Here is a 27873-nt window from a genome sequence, read left to right as displayed (position 1 = left end):
GCAACCTCCAACTTCTGGGTTCAAGTGATTGCCTCAGCCTCCCAAGTAGCTAGGACTACAGGTGCTGCCACAACGCCCTGCTATTTTTTTGTTCAGCCATCATTGTTGTTTGGTGGGCCCAGGCTGGATTCAAACCCAGCTCAGGTGTATGTGGCTGGTACCTTAGCTGCTTGAGCCACAGGCGCCGAACCAGCAAGACTCCATTTCTATAGAAAATATTTAAAAATCAGCCAAGTGTGGTGGTACACACCTATAGTCCTAGCCACTTGGGAGGCTGAGGCAGGAGGATCACTTGAGCCCAGAAGTTCAAGGCTGCAGTGAGCTATGATCAATCATACCAATTGCACTCTAGCCTGGGCAACAGAGCAAGACCATGTCTGAAAAAAAAAAAAAATAGGTAAATTTCTGAAGTAATACTATGCACTATCTCCTATTCCCAAAATGGATGCAGTACAATTGTAAAATCATTTCTTAAGAGTCCACTTTGTGCTCAAAATTGCACCAGTTGTTGGAGGAATAGTAAAAGACTGAAGTAGTATTAAGTCCTAATCCTTGCCCATTATGAGTTAATGCTTATAAGCCAATTAGCACACAAGACATAGTATTTTTCAAACTGCTGGGAGATGGGAACAGAGAGAACGGCTAAACCATTTCTTCAAATAAAAACTCACATGGGCAGCACCTGTGGCTCGGTCGGTAGGGCGTCGGCCCCATAGGTTTGAACTGAGCCCCAGCCAAACTGCAACAAAAAATAGGTGGGCATTGTGGTGGGCGCCTGTGGTCCCAGCTACTCAGGAGGCTGAGGCAAGAGAATCGCCTGAGCCCAGGAGCTGTGATGCCTACCGAGGGCGATAAAGTGAGACTCTGTCTCAAAAAAAAAGAAAAAAAAAAAACTCACGCAGCTGCCCATATGTCAATAAAGTGGAAATGCCCTGGCTGAAACAAAGATGAGGAATGCCCAGAGCTCCACCCTGCAATTCCTGGAACCCCAATTCCCAGGGTAATCACTAAAGAATGTCCACTGAGGGGCGGCGCCTGTGGCTCAGTCAGTAAGGCGCCGGTCCCATATACCAAGGGTGGCGGGTTCAAACCTGGCCCCATCTGAACTGCAACCAAAAAATAGCTGGGCGTTGTGGCGGGCGCCTGTAGTCCCAGCTACTCGGGAGGCTGAGGCAAGAGAATCGCTTAAGCCCAGGAGTTGGAGGTTGCTGTGAGCTGTGTGATGCCATGGCACTCTACCGAGGGCCATAAAGTGAGATTCTGTCTCTACAAAAAAAAAAAATAAAAAAAAAAGAATGTCCACTGAGAAGCCCAATGGTGATACATAACAAAATTCTAGCACGTTCAGTATAAGCAAGAAATGCAAAAAGAATTCAGAGGAAGTGCAAAGTGACCAAGACTAACCAGGAGAGCCTTTGCAGAGAGATTAGAGTTAAGGTGGGCCTCATGTGGGCGCCTGGAAATGAAGGAAGAATGGAGGGCATTCCAGGCTGAGGAAGCACATGAAGAAAGAGACAAAGATGGGAAGGAAAGGACTTTGGGAGGGAAGGTTGTACCAAGAGCAAGGACAGGGCGGTGCCTGTGGCTCAGTAAGTAGGGCCCTGGCCCCATATACCAAGGGTGGCGGGTTCAAACCCAGCCCCGGCCAAACTGCAACAACAAAAAAAGGGCAAGGACACAGGGCACAGGCTGGCTATGGTTGTTACAGGATCTGAAAAATCAGGCTAAGTATTTTTGATTTGAATAGACAGAAAATGGAGGCTACTATGGGCCAGAAAAACAGTGCCAATGGAAAGGAACTGAAGAAATAGCCGTGGGGATGATAACATCTCTCAGGCTGCTTGCCTTCAGCTGAGAAAGCTGTTTCGTTGAGTGCTAGCACATTTCAACTGTAAAAATTAAAATATTAGCTCACTTTGAAGAGACAAACCGAAGCCCATCTTTCTCCAACTCTTGTGGAAACAGAGTGACAGACTTAATTCCACTGACTCAAGGGTATAAATTGTTTTTATACCAATTGCTACAAAATGGTAGCTTAATTCTGCCTGTATCTTTATTCATGTCCTTCAGCTAAGTGCTGTGAAATGAGCAAGAAACCAAAAGTCACTGGGTTTACATCCTCATTTCTGCTGCTAACTGGCTCTGTGACCTTGAACAAACCATCTTCCTGAGTTTGAGATCAGAAAAAGTCATAGACGATAATCTACCTACACACAATTTTTAAAAATAATTTCTTATACTGGTAATATAAAGGAGTACCAAAAAATTAATTTGAAATAAAAAATATTATTTCAATATATAAATTAATAAGGACAACATTAGAAAATAAAAAAGCATGTTTTTAAACTTATAAAATGTCTTTAAGGAGTAAGTGGCATCTGACTGTCAACTGAGAAATTACCAGACTTGGAGCTGAAGATACAATAAAAGAGTAGAAAAAAGCTTCTGAAGGATTTATAATTTAGATTAATTTAAACAGCATTGCATGTTTTTGTTATTCATAATAGCATACGCATTTAATGTTTTATACATTTTTGTCTTAAGCCTTCGGAGAAGGAAAATGCCTTCCATGTGAGCCTCATACTGCCTGTACAGAGACACACACTCACACATGGGTGCATACACACACACACACATACACTCAAAGAACATTCAGGTGAGGAGAAACCAGAGAGACCATTTAGTCTAGAGGTTTTCAAATTCTTTCTGGTGGTGTTGAGGGGGCCATGGGTCATCCTTTTAAATGAAATTTCATATGCATATAAAAAGTAGAGCTACTCTGATAGGGGAGGCTGTGATAGACTCTGAAGGGACCCCTTGGAATCTCCAATTCAGATGAACATTTAAACCACTGATATTATCTGCTCTGTCACCTTAACAGAGAAGCAAAGAAGTTACAGAGCATGAATTGAGCACCCAGTCCTCTTTCAAGTGGGCCGGTCAAGCCTCTGCCCAGTTTTGTCTATCATTTTAAACTCCTTCCTTGGGTGGCGCCTGTGGCTCAAGGAGTAAGGTGCCAGCCCCATATACCAGGGGTGGCGGGTTCAAGCTGGCACCCAGCCAAAACTGCAAAAAATGAAAGAAAATAAATAAATAAATAAACTCCTTCCTCATCAGAGATTTTCTAGGGTCACACTAAGCCTATTGATAATTTCACTTCCAAAAAGATTTGAACATTTCCTTTTACTTAAGAGGAAGAATTGGTTGGGCGGTGCCTGTGGCTCAGTGGGTAGGGCGCCAGCCTCATATACTGAGGATGGCAGGTTCAAACCTAGCCCTAGCCAAACTGCAACAACAACAACAACAACAACAACAAAATAGCCGGGTGTTGTGGCAGGCGTCTGTAGTCCCAGCTACTCAGGGGGCTAAGGCAAGAGAATCACCTAAGCCCAGGAGTTGGAGGTTGCTGTGAGCTGTGATGCCACAGCACTCTACTGAGGGCGATAAAGTGAGACATATGGTGCTGAGCACATAATACAAAGCCTCTGTATGTGTGGACATGATTTATTCCTAGGTGTGGTAGGGAGCAGACAGAACAGCTCACAAAGAAATATGAGGCAGATTATAAGTCCCATAAGAGAAGCAAGAACAAAATACTAAGTGTATTCAAAAAGAAGGGAAGCTTACACTCAGTTTGGGTGGGAAAAAAAAAAAAAAGATTAGAAAGTAAGTACAACCATCAAGAAAGGTTTCACAGAAAACAGTACCTGAGGCAAAGCATGGTGGCTTGTGCCTGTAATCTTAGCACTTTGGGAGGCTGAGGCAGATAGGTTGCTTGAGCTCAGGAGTTCCAGATCAGCCTAAGCAAAGTGAGACCCCATCTCTACTAAAAATAGAAAAAGTAGCCAGGCATTGTGGAGGGTGCCTATAGTCCCAACTACTGGGGTGGCTGAGGCAGGAAAACTGCTTGAGCCCAGGAGTTTGAGGTTGCTGTGAACTAGGCGAAAGCCATGTTACTCTAGCCTGGGCAACAGAGCAAGATTCTGTTTCAAAAGAAAAAATACAGGCACAGTGGCTCACACTTGTAATCCCAGCACTCCAGGAGGCTGAGGTAGGTGGACTGCTTGAGCTCACGAGTTCGAGACCAACCTGAGCAAAAGCGAGACCCCGTCTCTACTAAAAGAAACAGAGAAACTGAAGCAAGTGGATCCATCACCTGAGCCTGAGTTTAAGGTTGCTGTGAGCTATGATGCCACAGGCACTCTACCCAGGGCGACAGCTTGAGATTGTCGAAAGAAAGAGAAAGAGAAAGAGAGAGAGAAAGAAAAGAAAGGTAGAAAGAAAGAAAAAAAAAGAAAAGAAACAAAACAGTATTTAAGACAGGCATGAAGAATGAGGGTATTTTCAAAAGATGGGGACAAACTAGGAAATAAGAACAACTCAAGATTAAACACTCTGCTACTGTTCTGAAGGAAAATGAATTGTTGTCTAAAGAAGAGAAAGTCGGACTTCCTGGGAGGTTAAATGTGCTAAACTGAGTTCAGAGATCTGAGTTCTAACTTCAGTGTCTGCTGTGAAGTTTGACTATGAAAAAGTCTTCATTCAATTAACACCTCTGCAAAGCCTTTTCTAGCCACCCTCTTTTTTAATTCCATACCCAACATTTTCTATTCCTTTCTTACATCATTTTTCTCCTTAGCACTTTTCACTAATATACCGCTTGTTTTACTTTTCACATTTATTGTCTATTTCCGCATTAGTACACAAACTCCATTAGTCTGTCATTTAGATGTTTGCTGCTGAATCCTCAGCAACTGGACTAGTAACCTCCATGTGTCAGTTGTTCAATAAATTTGCTGAATGAAATAAGAACATAAGTGGATTTTTTTCCTGAAACTATAAAGTAAAAATATATGCAAATACAATAACCCGAAGGCAGCTAATTTTAGTCATCTTAAAAAAAAAAAAAACAATCACTTGTTTATGCCAAAGTCCTAGGAAATTCTATACTCTTAAAATCCCTGGTAATTAAAATAAATTTGAACATGATGTTAGTTAGTTGCTTAATAGAAAATGTGAAACTGGAAAAACTGCCTGTTACACAGAGAGAAAAGATTGTTATTATAAAAGCCTGATGATTACACAATTGGTACTATGTGCATTTTCACTGACGCCTCCTACAAAGGTCTGCAGTCATCCCTCCATCTATGAAGAGTGATATTTGTGTCCCACCTTTAGTAGGACATGAACTCTGAGCTGTGCTTCCTTGAGATCAAGTATTGTATTTATTTGTATGTCAGACAGACAAAAAGAGAATATCATCTTCAGTCATGGGATACTTACTTGCTCCTGTCGAAGTTTACCATTCCATATGGAAATCAAATTAATAACCACTGACTGAGCATTTACTATTGGCTCAGCACTGTGCTAAGTAAGTTCTTTAGCTACATTATTTCATGCAAGCCTTCAGAAAACCCCTTTTAGGTAGTCCCCTTATTTTATAAATGTTAACAGACTCAAAATAATTAAATTATTTTCCCACGGTAGCCAGCTAAGTAGGGATTTCGACCCAGATCTATCTGATTTTAAAACCCATGCTTTTGGCTTTATTGCCTGTGAACCTGGACATACTAATATATAAATAATTGAAAGTGACAAACATTGTGTATGAAGAAATATTGGCAACAATTTTGAGCACTGACCTGTCCCACTCCTAAGATATTTTATGGGGTAAAGGGGAGCTTTTCAGATGTCCAGAGAATCCTAGAAGTTTTAGTGAAAAATTAGATGCAATTTTATTTTGTTTTTTTTGTTCTGAGTTCAAATTTAATGATAAGTATTTCATTCCAGTTACTTCAAACACTCTGAGATAGATTAAACACAAAAAGCATTAGTGATACATTAAGCTGTAGTACACAAAGTAAATAAACACTACATACTGATTAAAGTCTAAATTTAAAAGAAGAAATCATCTCCCCCAGAAGCATATGATACAACGCCAATTTAAGAATGAAAGAGAAAAACCAGTAACTGAAGTTGGTTAACGCTAAGACATTTTTTCAAAAGTTTTAGAAAATGAACTAAACCAAGCAAAGATCCATGCATCTGCCAAGTTGAAATACACAACCATAACAAATTAACTTCATCCTTGACATAATATTTTAGAAAAATGTAAAAAAAATTACCAATTTGAAGACCAACAATTAACTATAAAAGTACTACTTTAAGAAATCTCATTTTCTAATAAGGAGTAAGTTAAATATCAAATAAAGAGACAATTTGCCTTCTAAAAAGTATTAGCTATATCCACTAAACATTAAATCAAAAAGCAATTATAAAAAAGTTCCAAGAGATTAAACAGATAAGACTGTCGTACTTTACAAGATCATATTTCTAAATAGATATTGCATCACAAAGACTTTTGTAAAGGGGTGGAGTGTTTTTTTTAAATCTAATTTTCTTTCACACACTATTAAAAATTTCCAAATGATTTTAAAACATAAGAGAAACCTCAACTACTATGTTAAAAAAAGAATAGTTGCATTTGGTAAATGAAATCGAACTTTACAGGAAATATTACAATATAATTGACTATATTCTTTAAAATTAAAACTTACAAAATGTTAATATTTTAAGAAAATAAAGGCATTAAGAGCAGCCGGCAGGATCTTTTACTATCAGTCTGCAAGAATAGACATGTATAAGTCTGTTCCTTGTCACATCTGATTCAAACTGCTATACTGCAAATAATGACCAGCCTAATCAGTATGAAATGATTTATATAACCAAACTTTAAACTCAAGGATACAAACAACCTAAGATGAATATACAGATGCCCTTCACCAACATATTACACCTGTGCCTAGCTATTTTGACTCAAAGTGTCTCACAACTATGACTGATCTTTGGGTGTGTCTCTCACAAGATTAATCGAACCTATTTACTTCATCACCTGGATAGGTATTAACTCCTGAAGTCGCCATCCTGCCAGTCTCTTTCCAGCTTTTCCCAGCAAAGAAAGCACCTCAGCTGCCATGTTGAAGATGTTCCTTCATGCTCTAGCATGAGTTCCCTCCCATAACGCCTTAAGAACAACCCCAGCATGCATCAGATAATGTTGTTTCTAGGTCATAGGATGTTATAATTGGGATCCTATCTATATATGCTAAAATGAAGAGATCTAGAAGCCAATGCTGCTGCCTACACACTTCACATACCTTGTATATGTGCGTATATATCATTTTAAGTGATCAAAACACACTTAGTTTTTTTTGTTTTTTTTTTTTTAATTTTTTTTTTTGTGTTTTTTTTTTGTTGTTTTTTTTTTTTGTTTTTAGCCCGGGCTGGATTTGAACCCGCCACCTCCGGCATATGGGACCAGCGCCCTACCCCTCTGAGCCACAGGTGCCGCCCAACACACTTAGTTTTTTAATATGTAGATTTCCAAACTGGAGGACTGGTTGAATATAACTTAATCCAAAGCTTAAGGTATTCTGGAGAATAAATCATGCCAGAAGTGGTACCTATTAGCAAAGCATGATGTTATAGTCCAACATCTTTGGACTATAACATTTTATTATTTATTTTATTTTTATTAAAATAAATTTTATTTTATTATTTTTATTTTTTTTTATTTTTATTATTATTTTTGCAGTTTTTGGCCAGGGCTGGGTTTGAACCCACCACCTCTGGCATATGGGGCCAGCGCCCTACCCCTTTGAGCCACAGGCGCTGCCCTATAGTCCAACTTTATTAAACCTCATGAAAAGGAGGAAAAAATTAAGTTGTGGGTGATATGTGTTTGGAGAGCAATATAAACAGTTCAGTGCTGTAGAAAGGGAACAGACAGCACCATAGCCATGTCAATGTTGTACAAATGATGCTAAAGACCCACTGCTACAGGTTTCTGTACACATTGCTGCTGCTATTAAATTGCTCATTGCACCATGGTGTAGACTTTCATTTCATCTGTAAAGTCTTTGATTTACTGAGACTTTTCCTCTATCAGAAAATATTTTTGATTTTAATATAAGTCAACCAAAAATAATTAAGTTATAGAATTGAACTTTAAAGTTAACTTATAATTATAATAAATGTGTTTTGTTCAGTTGAGGAATATACAGACCACATGTAGGATATACTTCTACCTCCTGTCATCTTACATATTTATTATAATAAAGTAATACAACTGAGGGCTGCCAACCATGAACCTAGGCTCCAAAATAATCTGTAACCAGCTGTAGTATTCCCCACAGGAATACAGAAAATTTTGCAACTATGCCTTTTTTGCCACATGACTTCCCCTTCCCATTTGCTAGAGGACCCAGCTTAATAAGTTAGTACTTTGCCAATGTTGTTGTCCAGTACTTCATACTGTTAAAAATTATCCACATTGTACCCCATAAATGCATTAATGCATACATGATCTATGTGTTTATGATTTAATGTAAAAAATAAAAATAAATAAATAAATAAAATAAAAATAAATTATGCAATGGTATAGTCTTAAAACAGCTCTTGTAAAATGGTTAAGTAAGCTGCCTGACCACCATAATGTGAAACTATATTTTGGTTTTTGTTTTAAAGCTCACATTGCCCTTCAGTATTGAATATATCTTATAATCGAGAGTAATAAACGAACAGACTTAAAAAGTGATAGATCTGTTAAAGATCAAAATCTTATGGCCATTCAGTCAACAATCACATACTATCCCTATTAAACAGAAGGGCACATTCTAGAGACAGCAGGTAATTGAAAATGTATTTTTGCCCTTATTAGCATTTCACTATGGGCGTATCTGACATTTCAGAAATTAAAGAACTCTTAACTAAAAAAGGAAACCACACAAAGCCAAACATAAGAAGCCTTGGAAAAGTACTCCTAGAGTTTACGTCTCCACATGAGGGGCAGAATTACATTCCATTCTATTCTCTTCACGTTCATTTGTTTACCTGGCTCATGTTTTACTAAGGTAAGTGAGGCAAGGGTAATGAGAGAATTAATTATTTCAGTTTTGAAACATATTTGGGGATAGCTGAGGCAAATTACCGCAGGGTATTGTCTATAAAAGCCTGAATACAAGGGGCCAGATATTCCTGCTTTTGGCAACTCCTAATTTTCACCTAGATAGTTTTTTTCCTTTCAAAATCTAGATTGTCTGTAGGCTGACTGCTCTAAATGTGCATTTGTATGTGTAGGTGTGTGTCTGTGACAGAGACACAGTGCTCTCTGTGGGTACCTACACAATGGTACCAGTCTTCTAAGCTTATTGCTATCTTAATTCTTTTGTCAAGCATGAGATAGCATGTAACCTAAGTAGCTAAATTCAGAAACGGCTAAATCTGACCTGCTAATGAAAATCTTGGTCCATGTTTAAGATTTTTCTAATGCAGGCTAATCAGTGAATTTCACTTAGCTATACAAGAACATTACATCTTTTGAATTTCTTTATACTTGGAAATCAAAAATAGATATTAGCACATAAGGACTACTAGATCTTCTATTTCAAGTTCATAATCTATTATAATGAAAGAAATTTACAGAAGACCAGAAATTGAGAGGCAGCATCAGATACAGGGTTTTTGTCCTTGTTTCAGAAGCTGCTGAGATGTAAAACTTGGAACAAATTGAGTAACCTCTCAATGTCTGTTTTCTCATCTGTAAAATGAGAAAGTTCAGATTTTAAGATATTACTAGTATCACAAACCAGTAAAAAATTAAAAGAAAGAATGATGATGGGAGGAAATTACATAGAGTTGCCAATTTTTTGCTAGGTACGGACATTAAAAAAAAAAAACCTGGCTCGGTACATGTAGCTCAACAGCTTAGGTGCCAGCCACATACACCAGAGCTGGCGGGTTCAAATCCAGCCCAGGCCTACCAAACAACAATGACAACTACATCAATAAGATAGCCAGGCATTGTGGTGGGTGCCTGTAGTCCCAGCTACCTTGGGAGGCTGAGGCAAGAGAATAGCTTAATAAGCCCAAGAGTTTGAGGTTGCTGTGAGCTGTGACACCACAGCACTCTACCCAGGGCAACAGCTTGAGACTCAGTCTCCAAAAAAAAAAAAAAAAAAAAAAGCCCTACAATTCGTCACCACCACCATTTCATAAAATAACATGTTTAACTCTCCCAAATTACACAAACATATCCCACAGAAGAAGCAATCCTTTAAATTAAAAATGTTTAAATTTAAGAAATTCAGGACCTACTATCCTTATTTTCTGACTTCACCATGTATCAGTAAAATTTACTTCACTAACCATCAGGGGTCTAAAAAATCAACATTTGGGAAACTATAGACTAAGTCTATGTCAACATCCAACGCTCAAATACCATGATTTTAATTTTAGGTGCTCTGTTGTATTTCTTTTACTTCATACTATAGTCTAGGGTAGATACCACAATGAAGGACAGTGCTAACACTTAAATTTCTGAAGATAAGAAATATACTTCTTAAATCAGTTTGAGAAATATCCACTACATTAAAATAAGCTTTAATTTATTGAGGCAAGTATAAATTACTACAGATTTAACTTAATCAACATTAATGAACCTTTGATTGTATACTTACTATTAAACCCATTTTACAGATGAGGAAACTGAGGCTGTGAGAGGCTAAGCTTACCAAAGACACATGACCTGTAAGCCTCAGTAGTCAGAAATGGAACTCTAATCTGTGCCTCCATTTTGGGGTAGACTCAAAGAAAAATATTTAGATTTTAATGATCATCTGCTCTTTTATAAATGAATGGTGACTAGTTTAAATTTTTTTTCTTTTCTTTTCTTTTTTTTTTGCAGTTTTCTGTGGCCGGGACCGGGTTTGAACCCATCACCTCCAGTATAGGGGGCCGGCACCTTACTCCTTTGAGCCACAGGCACCGCCAAACTAGTTTAAATTTTAAAAGTTACAACAGGTAATACTCTGGTTTCTCTTCAGATGTTATAAATCTTTCACCTTTTAAAATCTGCACAGGGTAGGGCGGCACCTGTGACTCGGTGAGTAGGGCACCAGCCCCATATACCGAGGGTGGTGGGTTCAAACTCAGCCCTGGCCAAATTGCAACAAAAAAATAGCCGGGCGTTCTGTCAGGCACCTGTAGTCCCAGCTACTCAGGAGGCAAAAGAATCGCCTAAGCACAAGAGCTGGAGGTTGCTGTGAGCTATGATGCCACAGCACTCTACCCAGGGTGACAAAGTGAGACTGTCTCTAAAAAAAAAAAGAAAGGAAGAAAAAGTTGCATAGGGTAAAATGGTTCCCTACTTAACTTTTCCAAATATATTCTTTTGTAACACAATCATAAATACTGGCAGAGTTTTTCCACTATAAAGTCATGATTATCAACTAAGTTTATGCAATTAAAAAAAAGAATCATGATTATTGTTAGCATGGTCCCTTGATTTTCTTTAAAAAGTTGATAAAATTATACTTTTAGAATTTCTAAAAGACAAATACTTACAAATTTCCTCTTTTTCTCTGAAGAAGAATATGTGTATCTTCTGTGACTTCAATCTGCAGTAAGAGACAACATATACGGGAATCATGACATGAAAAAAGTACTACTTTAAGAGAAAAGTCTTAATCCCAGCGACTAAGGGGGCTGAAGCAGGAGAATCACCTAAGGCCAGGAGTTTAAGACTAGTCTGGGAGGCTGGCGCCTGTGGCTCATTGAGTAGGGCACCAGCCCCATATACCAAGGATGGCGGGTTCGAACCTGACCCCAGCCAAACTGCAACAAAAAAGACTAGTCTGGGCAACATAGCAAGACCCTATTTTAAAAGAGGGGAGGGAAAGGGAGGAGAGTGGAGAAGTGATGTAGAGGAGAGGAAAGCTAGTTCACATTATCTGTGATAAACCCGGTACCAAAGGAAAAATAAGAAATGGCTACAGATGAGTGTCTGACTATAAGTAGTGATGTCAGGATCTCAGAAGAATAACTGAGCTACACTCTAAGAGACAGTAGTTGAAACTCTGTGAGAACCATTAGCAAATTCTGAATGATTTTATTTAAATCTTTGACTTCCCCACCAGAGCCAAGTTCAGGGACAGAGACAATGTCTGATCACAGCAAACTAGCCAATCCAAAAAGGCACATCCCCACACCCAAATGCCGGTAGGCATTTATTTTCCCATCAAAACCAAAAATGAATAATTTCCTTTAAACAATGCAAGGTTCTTTCCAAATATAAATACAGCACTGGTCTAAGTAGTAAACTAAAGATATTTTCATCTTCCCTCTATTTATAAACACATCATTTTTGTGATGTTTTACAAGTTAAGTACACCAAAAAAGGTTTAAGGGTCAGCTGATGGTTGAAATATTTTTGACAATGCAGGAGAAAACTAGTTACTATTTATACCTGAATACTCAGACAAGTAAAACAAGACCCTTCAGTAATTTGATATTGCTTACTTACATTTCAACTCAGCTGGGCCATGTGTTCCTGAAGAACTGAGGTTTTATTCCATCCATCAGTATTCACAACTACTAGTATATAGTCATGTTATAAGAAAAATCCTTTAGGACTTTTTAAAAATCAAGACATCCCAATGGGAAAAATATCCACATAACTGTCATCACCACACTAAGTAGCTGGTGTTAACTCAAGTTAATTTTCTCCATTGGTATCATTACAAGGATGAAGGAAAAAATGAATACACAGATCTATTACTAACTGAAGTTAGTTACTAATAGCATTTTGTTTTGATTCACAGAACTACTTTCAACTTTAAGTTAATATCCACAATCTATTTTTGAGGTAGGGGTACTATATACAGTATCTATATATCTGAATAAAAATGGTTAATACTACTTCTAAACAGAAGTCATGCTATTTAATATTTCCTTATTTTTCTTTCAGAAAGCTGACATTTGCTATTAACATAAGGGGGGAACCCTGAATATACATATTAAAATAAGATCCAAAGAGCTTACGATGAGAATATTGAGAAAGAAAAACAACATAATTCTATATAAAAATGTATATATTTCCCCCACAAATAATTCCAATAACTAAAAAATCACAAAAACTACCCTTCTATTATATAAGATCATCTAAAGATCCATAGTTAGTGGGAAGATACAAGGGAGAGAGACAGGGAAAATTACGAAACTATCTTAATTTGGAAAATAACTCCATATATAAATATTTGCAAAGGGTAGTCAATACTTGACCCTTGGACTAGAGAGGATAATTGAGTGTCAGAGAATTCTCCCAGCTGGACGAGAGCCCCAGCTTCAACCTTCCATTCATTTCCAACCTCAAAGCCCCAAATTGGTTGGGCAAGGGAAGCAACTCTCAGAGGTTCTTTAATATAAAAGGAATTAATAAAATTTATCTTAGTACTTATAACCTTAAAGGCCATTTCTTTCATCACAAAAAAAATGAAAGAAAGTAATGCTACCCAGCAGAGAAAAGAAAATCACATATTTTCGAACTTAACCTAATCAAGTTTTACAACATGACAACAAAGAAAAGTGACCCTGCACCCTCCTCTCTCTTAGCATCCCCACTACAAAACAGCACCCTCCTTTTAAAGTCATTCTATTAAAATAAAGTGAGGAAATAATTTAATATAAACTAGGAAGATTACCACCTTGTAAGTTCTATTTATAAATGATCAGGGCAGGGATGACCTAGTTAAATTTACAATGCAAACTTTAGTCAAACTATTTACTTACACAGATACAAAAGTTTTTGAAATATAAGACATTTGCAAAGACCTAGCTTAGTAAATTTTAACAGATGGAAGCATATAATATGATTTGTTTCTACTGAACAGTAACCTGGCAGCATGAAAAAAAAGAGCTAATACAGCATCAAAGACTTATCATCTTACAAATAGAGAAGGCAGCAGTACTGAGAAAGCCCAACTCACCAAATGCCCAGAAGCAAGCCAATGTGCAGGCAGGCCACAGGAGAGTAAAGAGATGCCAAAAAGTAAAAAGTGGCACAAATACAAGGCAATGTTCAACTACAGACAATCCAAATATTTTGAGACAAGACCTAACAACAAACCATTAAAGTGTTTGGCTTTGGCCCTCTCTGCAAATAAGTTAGTCTATTAACCAACATTTTTAAAAACATTCTTCCACAAGTAAAGTCAATAGTAAACTTGTGATAACATCTGTTGGAAATGTTTCAAGCACGATGAATTGTCCTCCTGTACTTAATGTTTCAAAAGTCAGTCTTAATAAGTTTAAAATAGAATGTTTCAGAAAATAGTGGGAAAAATATTCAGTACTTATTGTTCAAATCTAAAAACAAACTCTGGTATGACCTTTTCAAAAATAATTCCCTAAGTGATGATCCTTTATAGGTCTTATTTTAGATCAGTATACATGAATCATATATTGGCAAGTAGTAATAGATGAAAACTGCCACAACAGAATATAGTTCAAAGTTTAGAAAAGTTGATATCAAGAAATAATAGAGGTCGGGGCAGCACCTGTGGCTCAAAGGAGAAGGGCACTAGCCCTATATGCCAGAGGTGGTGGGTTCAAACCCAGCCCTGGCTAAAAAATTGCAAAACAATAAAATAATAGTAATAGAGGTCCAAAAGAGTATGTATGCTTCATTATAATATGTACATATATTTGAATATTGCATAGTCATAACAAAAATTAGCAAGATGTGCACCAAATATTAATTCTAGCTAATGCTGAGTGGTAGGAATGCATGCAAATTTTACATATATTTTTCTTTTGTTTGTGCTAATTTAGTATCTTCCAAAGTTTCATAAATAAAAAATGTATATTTAAAACATCATAAAGGGGCTTGGTGCCTGTAGCACAATGGTTACGACACTGGCCAGAAACACCCAGGCTGGCAGGTTCAGACCTAGCCCGGGCCAGCTAAACAACAATGACAACTGCAACAACAACAACAAAAAAATAGCCAGGCATTGTGGCGGGTGCCTGTAGTCCCAGCTACTTGGGAAGCTGAGGCAAGACAATTGCTTAAGCCCAAGAGTTTGAGGTTGCTGTGAGCTGTGATGCCATAGCACTCTACCAAGGGCAACAAAGTGAGACTCTGTCTCATAAAAAAAATAATAATAATAAAGTAAGTAAAACAAAATAAAATATCATAAAGGAATGAGAAAATGATTCATTGAAAAAAGGACTATAAAATTGTCATAAGCCAATCAAATACTAAAAGGTACTACTCAGACGATAAGCTGTGGCAGAATCTTTTCTTTTATCCTAAAGTACATATGTACGTGAAAGTGAATGGTCCAGGAGGCTTAAATGGTCATAAGATTGTGGGTTGCTTGATTTGTAAATAAGATAGAAGGGAGTGTAATCAACTGGCCAAAATAAGGATTTAGTCCTACTGTACTAATATGTACATGTGATGCATGTCCAGACTACGAAAATTAGGTTAACTTAAGGAGGTGGTCAGTGTAGGGCAGTGGTCAACTATGAAGGTTCTACTGTATTAAAATATATTAAAGAACTGATATAACTAACTCTTATACAGTACTCCAAATCTATTCTGTAGTATTAAAGAACATGGAAATAATTCCAGACTGTCATAGATTAAAAGGTTGCTTCATGGAAAAGTTAGATAACATTTTTAAAAAGTGTTTTTAAAATATGCAAACATTATAAAATGTATTAAATAAAGTGAAAGTGTCCTTTTGTATCTAATCACTTAGAAATAACAGCTTTGAAGTTTGATGGGTAACTTTGAAGTCTTTTTCTAAGCATACTCGATACATACATATACACAGAATTTTTAAACAAAAATTGAATCATACTATCTACCCAGGTATGTAACCCGCTTTAAAAAAAACTGACTTGGCTGGATATGGTGGCTCATGCCTATAATCCTAGCATTCTGGGAGACCAAGGTGGAAGGATTGCTTGAGGTCTGACCAGCCTGAGCAAGAACAAGAGCAAGACCCCATTTCTACCAAAAATAGAAAAAATTGGCCAGGCATGATGGCACACACCTATAGTCTCAGCTACTTGGGAGACTGAGGCAGTAGGATCATTTGAACCCAGGAATTTGAGAGTACAATGAGCTATGATCATCCCACTACACTCTAGCTGGGGTAAGTGGGTGAGACCCTGTCTCAAAAAAAAAAAAAAAAACCCAAAACCTAACTTTCTTCCATTCTTTCCGCTCCAGAACACATGGATCTAGTTTATTTTTTTTAAATAATGTTTCAATAGATTTAGGGGTAGAAGTGGTTTTTTGGTTATAGGACATCTACTTTTTTTTATTATTAAACCATAGCTGTGTACATTAATGCAATCATGGGGCACCATACACCGGTTTTATAGACCGTTTGACACATTTTCACCATACTGGTTAACATAGCCTTCCTGGCATTTTCTTAGTTATTGTGTTAAGACATTTACATTCTACATTTACTAAGTTTCACACGTACCCTTGTAAGATGCACCGCAGGTGTAATCCCACCAATTACCCTCCTTCTGCCCACCTCCCCCCTCCCTCCCCTCCCTTTCTCCCTTCCCCATATTCTTAGGTTATAACTGGGTTATAGCTTTCATGTGAAAGCCATTAATTAGTTTCATAGTAGGGCTGAGTACATTGGATACTTTTTCTTCCATTCTTGAGATACTTTACTAAGAAGAATATGTTCCAGCTCCATCCATGTAAACATTAAAGAAGTAAAGTCTCCATCTTTCTTTAAGGCTGCATAATATTCCATGGTGAACATATACCACAATTTATTAATCCATCCGTGGATCGATGAGGACATCTACTTTTTAATAGTTCTATGGCATTTCATTGTATGACCTTATCACAATTAAGTATAACCAATATTCTCTGCTGGTAGACATTTTGGGATTTTTCTAATTTCTCATCATTAGAAATATAGCAATGAACATCCTTATCAATGTACTTATGCTGGTGCTTCTAGAGGATACATATCTAACAGAACTGCCAAGATAAAAAAGGGTATGATCATTTTATATTGTTAGTCTAATAAAAATTTCAGAAGTCTAATAAAAATTGTCTAGCAGCAGTGATACCCCAACAGCTGTGATCATTTCTAGCATCTAGATATAGGGTTTCTAAATACCATTCTCCAATAAAAGGAGCCAGAACTCTTTGGAGTAGTTGATTCCAGGGCCGGAGGAAGAAAAATGCAAGATTAGGTTAATTATCTTCTGATGCCAGAAAATAAAGAAGTGCTTAATAAAAAAAAAAAAAAAATAGGAGGTGATGCCTGTGGCTCAAAGGAGTAGGGCGCCGGCCCCATATGCTAGAGGTGGCGGGTTCAAACCCAGCCCAGGCCAGAAACTGCAAAAAAAAAAAAAAAAAAAATAGGGACATGTCCAAAGGACATAGGAGTCAACCCAAAAGAGCTCCCAATGGTCAAAGCTAGTATGCTCTGGGCAACAAATAATGATAGTACTTGTTTATATACCAAAGAATAAAATAATATCCCTGAATTCATATTAATACAAATAAATGATTGACTGAATAAATAAATAAATGAAAAGAGACAAAGAGACAAATTTTTCTTTTCTTTTCTTTTTTTTTTATTTTTTGAAACACAGTCTGTCTGTCACCCTGGGTAGACTGCTGTAGTATCACCTCATCATAGCTCACAGCAACCTCAAACTCCTAGGCTCAAGCGATCTTCTTGCCTCAGTCTCCTAAGTAGCTGGAACTAGGCACAGGCCACAATGCCTGGCTAGTTTTTCTATTTTTAGTAGAGATGGGGTCTTGCTCTTGCTCAAACTGGTCTCAAACTCATGAGCTCAAACAATCTACCCATCTGGGCCTGCCAGAATGCTAGAATTATAGGCATGAGCCACTATGCCTGGCCCAAATCTTCCTTTTAGAAAAATTTTTATTAATAAACATAGAAGGAACAAAAGAAATAGAAAACCTCAATTAGAATACCACAGGAAAAATTGATACAGGCAAAATCCATCAGTGAATACTAACACTGACGAGCAAAAGTTCGATCTGGATATTCCATAGTCTCAAAGTATATTAATAAAATATAACAAACTGTGTTAATATTTCTTCATGGCAAAGAGAAAAACAGTAACATTACTGTGGAAAAACACAGTTAACACCACCTTAACCAGGTCATCAAAGTTACCATTTCCAGTAATAGGTACATGGGCATCAGGCAAGCTCTAGCATGATGCACTGGGAAGAATACAACACTTCTCGTGGTCTTCTTGACCAAATTGCATAATCTAAATTGAATGATGAAGAAACATCAGATAAACCTAAATTAGGGACATTCTACAAAGTAACTGACCAGCACTCTTCAAAATTGACAAGACCAGGAAAAAAATACTGAGGAACTGTCATGGATTAGAGGAGACTCAGAAGACGGAACTCAATGCAGTGAGAGATCCTAGACCAGATACTGGAAAAGAAAAATAAGTTTAGTGGAAACACTCATGAAACTTGAACAAAGTCTGTGGTTTAGTTAACATGTAGTATTGTGCCCACATTAATCTCTTAGTTTTGATAATTGGAATATGATTATGCAAGATGTTAACATTAGAGGAAGTTGTGCAAAAGGCCCATGAAAATGGTATACTATTTTGGCAACTCTTTTGTAAAAGTCTAAAATTTATTTCAGAAAAAAAGTAAAAATGCCCTCTAAAAAAGAATACATCATTTCACATTCTCATCAACAATGTATTAATATGCCCATTTTCCCACATCCCTTCCAGCAATGGATTAAACTATTTGGTAGATGCTGGAAACATAGTATTAGTAGCTTTTCATTAGTAGCTAATGAACAGATGAAACTATTTCACTGTATCAGATTTTTTTTTGAGGAAGGGCCTCATTCTGTTGCCAGGACTAGAATGCAGTGGCATCGTCATGACTCACTGCAGCCCCAAACTCCTAGTCTCAAGCAATCCTCCTTCCTCAGCCTGTAGGTGTGCATCAGCATGCCCAGCTAATTTTCTTTTCTTTTTTTTTTAGAGACAGGGTCTCCAACTCCTCATGTCATGTGATCGTCTCACCTTGGCCTCCCAAAGTGCTATGACCACAGATGTGAGCCACTGCACCCAGCCTGTATCTGAACTTCTTATATAAATGACTTGCTCAAGTCCTTCACCCATTTTTCCTTATTCACTTTTTTCTTGTGTAAGAGCCCTTTATAAATTAAGGAAATAAGCCCTTTGTCTGATATATTGCTAATATCTTTTTGAGTATAGTTTTTCTCTTCATTTTGGTTGTTTCTTTTGGACAAATACTAGTTAAATTTTAAGTAGTAAAATGTATATCCTCTATGGCTTCTGTATCATTTTCCCACTTTGAAATTATAAAACTATCTCCCCATATTTCCTAGAAGTGTGATTACCAAGTCAAAGATAGATCTTTCTTGGGTGTGTGTTGGAAAGTGAAGACAGGAGGGGAAGCTCTTGTTATACCACGAAATTACTTTCAGGAAAGGCTACACCTATTTTTACTTCCATCAGCAGCACTGAATGTCTTACTGAAAGTTTTAATAAAATACTTTTGTTAATTTAATAGACAAAAATATCTACCTTACCTCTACTCTACTCAAAAGGAACCATATTTAAAAACTGTGTCATGTTTGCATTTTCTGACATTTTCTCTGCTTCAGAGACTTTATTCATGCCCTCCTTTCACTCCAGAATTTTGCCCAAAAGCCATCTTTTCTGAAATACCTTAACTAATATCTCAAGCTAAAGTTTCTGGCCTTCTGGCCTTCTTTGAACTTCTATAGCTCTTTTCTAATAGCTCTTACCTTGTATTATATTGTCTTGTATTATTTGTGAATTTCTCTTAATTATCTAAACTGTAAAATCATTCAGGGCAAAGGCTGTGTTTTATCTCTCTATCCCACTTTGGCTTGTAAATAACATTCATTCCAATGATAAGAGAAACTAATTATCAACAAATACAGTTGGTATAAGCCATTTTTTCCCCACACAAAATCAGCCTTGTTTTCATTTGCTTATAACTATGGTTAAGCTAAGATTTTTTTAAGTTATAACCTTCAAGAGATATTTTAGGAAAGTGCTTATGACAATAAAAGCCTACCATTATATTTTATTTATTTTTTTTTTTTTTATTTTTATTTTTTTAATTTTTTTATTAAATCATAAGTGTATACAATGATATGATTATGGGGCATCATACACTCACTTCATAAACCATTTGACACATTTTTATCCCAGTGGTTAACATAGCCTTTCCGGCGTTATCTCAGTTACTGTGCCGTCACACCTGTGGTGCATATTACAGGGGTATTTGCGAAACCATTATATTTTAGAATGATGTTATTATAGCCAAACAAACTCTTGGGTTCTACTCATAATCCACAAATTATTCTTTTCAGTCCCAGAAAGACATATAAATTACATATCTATAATAATAGTTAATATTTCTTTTCATGGTCAAATCTGCAGATTTGAAGCAATGCTTACTTAGACCAATTGTCTTCATCTAAGATCAGAGTCTAGTTTGAATGCCAACAATAATATTGAAACCCTAGCTAATAATTCTGTTATCACCCATTTTATAACTTAACCTCTCCCCTATAATTAGTATGGAGATATACATACAGATATAGATCTATCAAGTACCTAACCTACAATGTGAATAGCAGATTTCACCTGAGACAGAAAGAAACTCCACACCTCACTTATAAAGTTGTATACTCTCAGAGCCAAAATAAGTTTTACAATGAGGATAGTGAACTAGTCTCTGAAAAAGAAACTCTTCTCCTGGTTGAACCTGGAGGACAGTACACTAAGTGAAATAAGCCAGACCAAAAAAGGGCAAATCCTGCATAGTACCATTTATAGGAGGAATCTAAAATAGTCAAATTCATAGGAGCACAGAGTAGAATAGTGGTTACCAGGGGCTGGAGAGGAGGAGAAACAGGACAGTTAGTCAAAGGGCACAAAGTTTCAGTTATGCAAGATAAATAAGTCTTAGAGATTACAGCATGGCCCCTACATTAATAATACTGTAGTATATACTTAAAAATTTGCTAAGAGGATAAATCTTATGTTGTACTCTCATCACACACACAAATGATACAAATAAAAGGGTAGGAGGAAACTTACGGAGGTGATAGATGGGTTATGGCATAGATTGTGGTGATGGCATCATGGAAGCATACTTACCTCCAAACTCTTCAAGTTGTAAACATCAAACCTGTACAGCTTTTTGTTATGCTAATTGTGCCTCAATAATGTGTTTTTTTATAAAAAGCACAAGATATTAATTATTATCTATGTTTAGTGCTAATGGCTTCCAAAGTCAGCTTTTTAATTATATAACTGTAATTGTTCTCCAGGGAAAAATGAATATATGATAAATTAGGGTATACAGCAAAGCAGCCATTAAATGAATCCATCCATTTCTCTCTGGGAATTCTCTGCAGTATACATTTCTTTCTTTTTTTTTTTCTTTTAAGACAGAGTCTCACTTCATCGCCCTTGATAGAGTGCTGTTGCATCACAGCTCACAGCAACCTGATACCCTTGGGCTTAAGTGATTCTCTTGCCTTAGCCTCCCAAATACTTGGGACTACAGGCAGCCACCACAATGCTCGGCTATTTTTTAGAGACGAGGTCTTACTCTTACTCAGGCTGGTCTCAATCCTGTGAGCTGAAAGAATTTCTTTATAATCAGTTTTGATTATAGTTTTAAGGGACTAGATAACAAATGAATGTGACAATATAAGAAAACAACAAAAAAAAGTATACTATTCCTACCTGGTGCGGTGGCTCACACCTATAATCCTAGCACCCTGGGAGGCTGAGGTGGGCAGATTGCCTGAGGTTGGAGACCAGCCTGAGCAAAAGCGAGACCTCATCTCTAAAAACAGCCGAGCATTGTGGCAGGCACCTGTAGTCCCAGTTACTTGGGAGACGGAAGTAAAGAGAATCACTTCAGCCCAAGAGTTAAAGTTGCTGTGAACTATGATGCCAGGGCACTCTACCAAGGAGGACAAGTGAGACTCCGTCTCAAAAAGTACACTATTCCTATCTTCTCCATTACTTAGGATTAAATTAATGGTACCAACAGGGAAAACACCTTCTCTTTTTTTTTTTCTGAGACAGTATCTTACTCTGTTGCCCAGGCCACAGTGCTGTGGCATCAGCCTACTTCACAGCAACTTCAAACTCCTAAGTTGAAGCAATCCTCCTGCCCCAGCCTCCCAAGTACCTGGGACTATAGTCACCCACCACTACGCCTGGCTAATTTTTTTTCTATTTTTAGTAGAGGCTGGTCTCACTCTTGCTCAGGCTGGTCTTGAACTCCTGAGCTCAAACAATCCTCCTGCCTTGGCCTCTCAGAGTGCTAGGATTACAGGCATGAGCCACAACAGCTAGCCAATACTTTCTCTATAAGCTCTCAATATATCAACTGCATTTAAGTAAGAACTTTTTAAAGTCATAAACACCAACAGGCCATACTTTTGAGGTCCACCTAACATACAGCTTTACTACTGCGAAAACTGCTAGCACACTGGTAATTCTTGACTCAGGATCAGGAATCTAAAAATACTGATTTTTAAGTATTTTGGATAAACAGATTACATAATAACAAACACTGAACTTACCAAATCTCTCCCTTCCTTCCAAGTTTATTCAAGAAATGGGTTGGTACATGGATGAATCTGAATTTATAAGGTTTTCATTAAAATACTAGAGATCTTTTCTGCATTTGCTGGAGTGTGAAAAATACATAAGTAAAATAAAATACTAGAGACCTGAACAATACTTGAAGGAAGTGTTGTTTACCTTAACCAGAAAGTACTCCTACACAGCAAGACTTTGCATAAAACTTGTGCAATTTTTACCAGAAGTTTTGGTTTTAAAAACCACAAAACATGAGTCTTTACACAGACAGAAATGACTAACATAAAAAGCCGTAAGTACATATGGAGTAATAATTTTAGAAAAAAAAACTAGCAGTTTCCCCTATATTAAATTTGAAATTGATAGACTATTTCAGAAAGGAAAAATATATTTTTAGAAATAGACTCTTAGAGGGGGTGGCGCCTGTGGCTCAGCGGGTAGGGCGCCGGTCCCATATGCCGGAGGTGGCGGGTTCAAACCCAGCCTCGGCCAAATTAAAAAAAAAAAAAGAAATAGACTCTTAGAGATAAAATATGGCCCATTTGATGATTCTCAAAGTATTGTCTGGGGTTAACAGTTCATTACAGAACCACTATTAATAATACTACAACCCTACTTTCAAATTTTTGTTTTGAGACAAAGTCTCACTCTTTCAGGTTAGAGAGATGTGGTATCAGTCTAGCTCACAGCAACCTCAAACTCTTGGGCTCCAGAGATCCTCCTGCCTCAGCCTCCCAAGTATCTGGGACTACAGGTGCCCACCACAATGCCTGGCTAATTTATATATATACACACACACATATATATATATATATATATATATACTTTATATATATATGTATATACATATATATATATATATATATATACTTTTTTTTTTTTAGTTCTTGTATTTTTTTTAGTAGAGACAGGGTCTCTCTCTTGCTCAAGCTGGTTTCAAACTCCTGAGCTCAAGTGATTCTCCTGCCTCAGCCTCCCAGAGTGCTAGGATTATAGGCATAAGGCACCACGCCTGGCCCCCTACTTCCATTTCTGCAATGAATAACTTTTATTTACATTTACCCCATCAATGCACTGAGGTTCCATCAAAATTAATGCCAATTAACAAAGAATAAAGAAATTAGTGCTGGCAAAGGTATGACAAAAGGCACCTTGGTTCAGACACAGTGGCTCATATCTGAAATTCAAACACTTGGGAGTTCAAGTTAGGAGGATCACTTTAGGCCAGCAGTTAGCAATCAGCTTGGGCAACACAATGAGACCCATCTCTAAAAAGCAAAAATTTTTTAAAGTCAGCAGGGTGTGCTGGCATGCCTATAATTCTAGCTACTCAGAAGGCTGAGAAAAGAGGATAGCCTGAACCTAGGAGTTGGAGGTTATAGCGCACTGTGATTGCACCACTGCACTCCAGCCTAGGCTACCCTGTCTAAAAACAAAAAAAAAAAGGCACTTTATATACTGCTGACAGAAGTGGAAATTAATACATGCTTAATAGAAAACAACCTGGCAATATGTGTCAAGAGGCCTTAAGTCATACCTTATATGCTAGTAATTTCACTCTCTACTTCTAGAAATAAACTAAAGGAAACAATCAGAGAGTCATCACTGTGGTATTGACGACAGAAAAATTAAGGGCAACTTCAAATGCCTAATAGGAGATTAGTAAAACAATGATGTATCCATACGATCGAATACTATGTAGCTACCAAATGCAACATTTCCAAAGAATATTTAAGGATATGAGAAAATATTCAAGATGCATGAAGTGAAACTGATGTAGGATTAAACTTAAAACACAACATCAACTTCCTCAAATTTATGTAGGCTACAAACCAACATGTTAATCTCGAGGTTGCAGTATTACAGGTGATAGTTTTATCCTTATATTTTGCTATATTTCTAAAACATCTACAGTGAATATATATGTAATTTAATAATAAAGTCAAAAATATAGCACCAGCCCTTCAATTAATTCTAGCGTATTACCACGTATGCTTTCAGTGACAACGAATATGGTACAAAAAGATGTTTGGCACTACTCAAATAACATTCTAATAGGGGCCAAAAGTTGGCTTTAACTGTATGCACCAAAGAAAGGAGATTAGACACTTCTGCTTTTTTTTTTTTTTTTGTTGGGGATTCATTGAGGGTACAATAACCCAGGTTACACTGATTGCAATTGTTAGGTAAAGTCCCTCTTGCAATCATGTCTTGCCCCCATAAAGTGTGACACACACCAAGGCCCCCCCCGTCCCTCTTTCTGCTTTCCCCCCCATAACCTTAATTGTCATTAATTGTCCTCATATCAAAATTGAGTACATAGGATTCATGCTTCTCCATTCTTGTGATGCTTTACTAAGAATAATGTCTTCCACTTCCATCCAGGTTAATACGAAGGATGTAAAGTCTCCATTTTTTTAATGGCTGAATAGTATTCCATGGTATACATATACCACAGCTTGTTAATCCATTCCTGGGGACACTTCTGCTTTTAAACTAGACTCAAAGTAAAACAAACTCTACTTCTGCTCATATAATATAATCTATGAAACTAAATAAAGCAAAGTTGTTTTCTTGCTATAACTGCAATGTTAACTGTTTCCTAAAGCTAAGCATCCTTGCAGTCTCCTAAGTCAAAATGTGACTAATAAAGCTTGACTACTACAGACTGAGTATTCCTAATCCAAAAGTCCAAAATCTAAACTGCTCTAAAATCTGGAACTTTTTGAGCACCAACATTATACACAAAGGAAATTCTCATTAGAGAATTTCAGAATTTTGGATTAGGGCTCAACCAGTAAGTATATAATGCAAATATTCCAAACTCTGAAAACATCTGAAATCCAAACCAGTTCTAGTCCCAAACATTTTGGATAAGGGATACTCAAGTTGTACTAGCAGGTATCAAAAAGTCATATAATGATGAGGGGTTCTGGATAGTTGAAGGTAGAAATAATTTCTTTAAAACCAAGAGTTCCACAAATCAAATTCAAACACTTTGGGAGTTCAAGCCAGGAGTATCACTCTAGGCCAGGAGTTAGAAATCAGCTTGGGTCAGCTCAGAGTCTGTAGCACAGTGGTTATAGCACCAGCCACATACACTGAGGGTGGTGGGTTCAAACCCGGCCTGGGCCAGCTGAACAACAACAACTGCAATAAAAAATAGCCAGATGTTTTGGTGAGAGCCTGTAGTCCCAGCTACTTGAGAGACTGAGGCAAGAGAATCACTTAAGCCTAAGAGTTTGAGGATGCTGTGAGCTGTAACGCCACAGCACTCTACCCAGGGCAACATAGTGAGACTGTCTCAAAAAAGAAAAAAAAAATTAGCTTGGGTGATTTCTGTTTGTTTATCCTAGTAAAACAAACAAGAACTCAAATGATAGATATCTATATAAGATTAATAGGTATCACATCATACTTGCACTCTTCTTCCCCATAATGAAAATGTTTTTCAGCTGACAAGAACCGGTACCCTATGGGAAATGAGACCTGCCCCAGAAGAACATATTACAAGCACAAGGTGCCAAGCGGGTATCATTCCTTTAACATCTGGGATTAGTAGACCCAGAGTCCTGCTTTCCACACAGGTGATCAGAGGGCCTGTGAAGGCAGGGGATTTCAGAAGTGAACTTTCCATCTGTACCCTCTTATTTACGACCTGGTTTCTGGGACCAAATACTCAAACTTCAGAGGGTATCATCTTACCTGAGACTGTCTGGCTTCAGACATTCCGACCAACTGTGTATCACATTACAAATGTGTGCTAGCTGACTTCTAAAAGAAGTAGGAGGCAGAAAAGGCTGAATCATTTCTTTCCCTCAAAGTTTTCCTTTCAAAATGTTTCAGGCAACGGTAAAGCATCATTAAGTAATTTCACTTCCCGTAAGGCCCACACATCTATAAATGTGTCCTGCAATAACCTCAAAAGTACCTAGCAGCATGGAGTTCATAACACTAAAAATTATAGAAAGAATATTGCTGCTACACATACAATTTGACTATAATATACTGTATTTACACCAAAATCAGTGTTTTTACTCTAAAATAAAAGGAAATCTCTCTGTGGCTGATGGTTAACTCAACTAGGCTGAGCCAGCACTTTTGAAGCTAAACTCACAAACCTGATCCCTGGATGAACTAGTTAAAAGGAGGGTGATCACATTTCCCAGCTTGCTGAGGACTGTCCCACAGTTTACACCTATTGTCCCGGCATAATCATTATCAGAGCTCCCTTTTCTTTTGCAAAAATATCCTAGTGGTTATCCTAGTTCTCCCCTAACTCTGGTCCCACAGGGAACAAGCCAAGAATGTATAGCTATATTAGCAGAAGCAAACCTTCACTATTGGAAAAATATGTATTTCCAAGTACAAACTGCTATTTGAGTCTACAGTCATCTAGCATGGACAAGTAAATGAAAGCACCAGCCATGTGTCATTAATCACAGACACACAACTCTTTATTCCAAGTGTTTTAACAACATCAAATTACTATAATCTTAAATAGTTTATGTATAAATGAACATTTATAATCCAACTTCTAAAACCTAGATTAACACTTTAATGACTTCAAACTGAAGTCAATCTCTCATCTTACAAAAAAAAATGCTTGTATTTTAGTACATATAGAATAAATCAGATACACTGTAACAAAACATCTCCATTTATAGGTTTTTCATATGACTTTTAAAGTCTATAGTTCTATTTAAGAAATTGTGTTTGCTGCTTAACTTTAAAAATCAGAAAAAGGATATTGCCAAGTTAACTTTAGCAATCAAACAAAAATTCTAGCTTTACAGGAAATACATATTTTACACTATTTTTTTTTTTCTTTTGCAGTTTTTGGCTGGGGCTGGGTTTGAACCTGCCACCTCCACATATGGGGCTGGCGCCCTACTCCATTGAGCCACAGGCACCGCCCTACACTAAAATTTTTTGTCAAAAAATATAACCAGTAATGATTTCTCATTTATGATTTTCTGGAAAATATGGGTTAGCAACCTTAGTTTTGCATATCTAATGAAGCATTTGATTCCCAATGATAAAAGACTAAAGAAAACTTGAAAATTTCTGAGAGCTTAATCCAGATCCTGTAACTTCTAGTTCCTTGAATGTCAGGATATACTAGACAGACTATTCTGTTTACTAAGAAAGATTTTGTCGAAAATGGTCCATTAGGGAAAAACAACACAGATTAACAGGATAAGGTGCTACACTTCACTGAAGGCTAAAGAGGGGAACTTTAAAGCTCCAATATAACACTATTCCCCAGCTGAAGGGTAGTCTAGTATGGTAGTTAGGAGCCAATGTGCTACAGCCAGGCAGCCTGGGTCCAATTCCTGGCTCTGC

At 37.2% G+C, this 27873-nt stretch overlaps 1 protein-coding gene across 3 annotated transcripts in view; it reads right to left on the bottom strand.

The window, feature by feature from the left end:
• The window catches only part of ACSL4 (acyl-CoA synthetase long chain family member 4), an 89749-nt gene that overhangs the window by 41407 nt on the left and 20469 nt on the right, over window positions 1-27873 (bottom strand). For all 3 annotated transcript variants that reach the window (XM_053579701.1, XM_053579702.1, XM_053579700.1), the window contains exon 2: window positions 11404-11456. The gene's annotated coding sequence lies outside the window, so the exon portion shown is untranslated. The remainder of the gene's footprint in view (window positions 1-11403; window positions 11457-27873) is intronic.

The sequence above is a fragment of the Nycticebus coucang genome, chromosome X (assembly GCF_027406575.1).
Source record: "Nycticebus coucang isolate mNycCou1 chromosome X, mNycCou1.pri, whole genome shotgun sequence".
NCBI lineage: Eukaryota > Metazoa > Chordata > Mammalia > Primates > Lorisidae > Nycticebus > Nycticebus coucang.
This window is presented reverse-complemented; position numbering and strand designations above follow the sequence as displayed.